This window comes from Mustela putorius, unplaced genomic scaffold (genome assembly GCF_011764305.1).
Source record: "Mustela putorius furo isolate JIRA1106 unplaced genomic scaffold, ASM1176430v1.1 tig00003998_pilon_pilon_pilon, whole genome shotgun sequence".
Taxonomy (NCBI): Eukaryota; Metazoa; Chordata; class Mammalia; order Carnivora; family Mustelidae; genus Mustela; species Mustela putorius.
Genome location: NW_025422136.1, coordinates 77,363 through 81,129, shown reverse-complemented (window position 1 = coordinate 81,129; position 3,767 = coordinate 77,363). Strand labels below are relative to the sequence as shown.

Here is a 3,767-nt window from a genome sequence, read left to right as displayed (position 1 = left end):
GCAATGACTTGCATCTTCCAGGACTGAATAAAATTTGTTGCTACATAGAAATACAAAAGAGTTAAGCCATATTTTAGGGCAACATCCAACAAACAGGATGCACTTTACTAATTATGGCAATCATCTTGTGAGCTTTACCCAGTTTATGTTACTAGAAAGGAAGGTGGGGGGCATCTAATTGACATCATTCCATATCCACATTTTTGGAAGAGAAATTCTTCTCCCAAGTGCCAAAACTACGTCTACATGTATCAATAAAGCTGTGTTTACCAGTACCAGACTCTAGCACATTTTATAGTTAATAAATAATAATACTTACCTGGGTGTTCTGCTTTATTAAATTAAGACTTATAAAACACACATATATTCAATACTGGTCATATTTCTTCTTTATCCTAATCAAAAATATGAACAGATGAAAAATGCAAACAGAACTTCTTAAAAAGAAATCCATTCTACACAATATACATTTCTTCCTTGAAAATAGTTTTGTATTTTATTTTTCTAAGAACCTATTTTAGTGTCTCCCCAATTAAATTAATTTAAATACATGACTAACAGTCATATTGTAACAAGAGGTGTTTTCTGACATATTGGCAGTATGAAATGATTTGAGAGACTCTGTTGCTACACAGAACCTGAGTGACCTAGAGCTAATAGCACTAACTTCAAGAATGTGAAGACACTCTAAAACCAAAGACACTGGGATTTCCCATTCCCTTACCAGATGCTGTTGTACACTTATTAGCTGAAGCCAGGAAAAAAAAGGCTTATCCAAAGCTCTTTTCTCCAGTCCTCAAGTCACCTCAACACAGGCATAGAGAAATGTTGGGATTAAAAGCAAAAGAAGCCATAGGAAAATAATCAAAACTCAAGCTATCTAGGTAACTAAATTAGTGATGGATCTGAGTCCCCAGCGGTGTTCTTTGCCAGGAGACTAGCAGGACAGAAAGAACTCCTCACTGCAGAATGATCTCTATCCACAGAGTCTAGACCAGACAGGGACTCTTGGCTGTACCTTTGGCAGCAACCTCAGAAGAAAATAATGGGGATGTGTTCAGATCTGTCCTTTTAGGGAGAAAACCCTCATCACTCGGTGGCGGATCTGCCGGGTCTTCACCCCATAGACAAGAGGATTGAGTGCAGGTGGCACAAGGAGGTAGAGGGTGGCCAGAAGAATATGAACATGATGGGGTACATGGTGGCCAAAGCGATGAGTGAGAAAGGAGAACATCCCTGGAATATAGAAGATCAGGATGACACAAATATGAGACCCACATGTGCTAAAGGCCTTAAGACGAGCCTCTCCCCCTGGTACCTTCAGCACAGTCTGAAGGATGAGACCATAGGAAATACCAATGGCCACAACATCTATCCCAACCACAAGCAGGGCCACTGCCAACCCATAAGCTCGGTTTACTGTGGTTTCTGAGCAGGCCAGTTTTACCACAGCCATATGTTCACAATAGGCATGGCCTATGATGGTGGCCCGGCAGAAGATGAGTCTCTGCAACAGGATAGGAAAGGGGAGGAGGAGGACCAATCCCCGTACCAACACTGCCATCCCAATGCGCCCTATGATCCCTGGATGCAAGATGGTAGAATGGTGCAGAGGGTGACAAATGGCTACATAGCGATCCAGAGCCATGGCCACAAGTACACCTGACTCCATGGAAGAGAACGCATGGATGAAGAACATCTGGATCAGGCAGACAGTGTACCCAATCTCATGGGCATGAACCAGGAGTACCGCAAGGGTTTTGGGTGCAGTGGAGGAGGCCAGCACCAGGTCAATGCCAGAGAGCATGGCCAGAAAGAGGTACATAGGCTGGTGCAAGGATGAGTCAGTCCAGATGATGAAGATGATGCTCACATTGCCCATTACAGCAAGAAGATAAAGGATACACAGTGGCAAATGCTATCCAGTGCTGGCTTTCCTCCAAGCCGGGGATGCCCATCAGGAAAAAAGAAGGGTGGGAGTAGCCTCCAGCTTCTGAATTATTAAAGGCCATCGTCAATGGCTTGGACACAGAAGAGAGAAAAGAAACCAAAATCATGATCTCTCCATTCCTGGTGGGTTATCCCAGTGTCTAGATCTGGCCACCATCTTCATGAGAAGAAAGAAGCTGAAAGTGAAACACAAGCAAATAAGTGAGATACAAAGAAGAGAATCCCCTGGTCTTGAGATAACGTCTTTAAGGTGAGACATCCACAATTCTGAACTACAATGGGTCTAGTTTCATTTACAGGTAAGAGTAAGCACTCTGCTTTTAGAGAGATGTTTAAAGTCTACCATTCAATTACTTCTCACTTGGAATGTCCACTGGAAAGGATCCTCTGCAGCCCCTCTTGCCATTGCTGAACGCTGTAAATCAATCTGTTCTCTTTAAAGTATTCTCCCTCAGTTTCCACAACACAGCAGCCTCCAGTTGTCCCTCCTATGTCTCCCATCCCACCCCCTTCTTCATCTACCTCTCTCTTATGTGGTGTTGATTCCAGGGTCCCATCCTCTCCTCTCTCTTCCCTGTTCTGTACATTATCCCTGATTGAGTTCATCCATTTATTAGTATTGTAACCAATTACGTCCTTTAATTTCTTCCAAATCCAGGTTTCTGAGTCAAATACTTTTCTGCAACCCAGATCTATTTTGCATTTATCTATACCTAAATATCTATACCACACACTCAAGGAATTCAAGACTGAATTAACTTGTTTACTCCCCAAATCCACTCTACCTCCTTCATGCTCATAGCTTTGTATGTTAAATCACTATATGTACCTATTCAACCCAATGTAGAAACCTGTAAGGATCCTTTCTCATTCTTATCTCTCCTCTCTTTTACTTGTGACCAGTTCCTGTTGACTACAGTTTAAACTCTTTTGATCCAGTCATTCTTCTTAGCCCCCAGTGTCACTGCTTAGTGACACACTCCTAACCTCTATCCTCTTAGATCTCTCTGACTTTGATTTCATACCTTTCAAACCAGTCTCCATGTAGTAGGAGGGTGTTTTGTAACATACAGATGTCATCTTCTCACTTCTGAGATTAAAACACTTAGTCCATTAAACCCATGGAATAAAATCATACATTTAAGACTGGTGTACAAAATTTCAAAGTTTATCTGATATACATCACCTTAAATCAATTGTAGTTATCATTATCATTAACATTTATAAAAAAACATTGCTAAATATGAGATTATCGCCTCTTTCCTTTTTGCTTTGTCCACATGAATCTGTTTCTGTCTCAAATTTTTGCTGTTTATGTCTCACCATGAAGTCATGATGATTCAGTGTTCTTGAAACCCCCATATTAACAAGTCATACAATTAAACAGGTGTTCTGTTTATTCTTCTCCATGCGATTCACTTCTAGGGCATTAAAACAAACAACATGACACTGGATCTGTTTGCATCTATATTTTTGTCTTAAGAAACAGACATGGTCTGAAATAATTGTATTTTTATACATAAGGGAGAGGTTCACATGTATATCTATATAAAAAAGAGTCAGTGAAGACTCAGGTCCTTCAGATTGTGCATCTATAGATCACTCCTAGTGTCATTTTCATGAATCAATGATGACTACAGTATTGTTTCCAATCTCTGAACATAGCAGTTACAAAATCTGAAAGGACAGATAGGCACATAACTCCCAGTGTGTTTTCATTCCATATTCAAATCCACTTATAACTGCAAGTAACAGTAACATATTTTTATTCAGACCTCCAGGAAAATCCCATAATTATAAAAATTCATATTTTAGTA

At 40.4% G+C, this 3,767-nt stretch overlaps 1 pseudogene; it reads right to left on the bottom strand.

Annotated features, from left to right (window-relative positions):
- Nucleotides 1-1,057: 1,057 nt before the first annotated feature.
- LOC101685104 lies at nucleotides 1,058-2,057 on the bottom strand (annotated as a pseudogene).
- Between the last annotated feature and the right edge of the window lie 1,710 nt (nucleotides 2,058-3,767).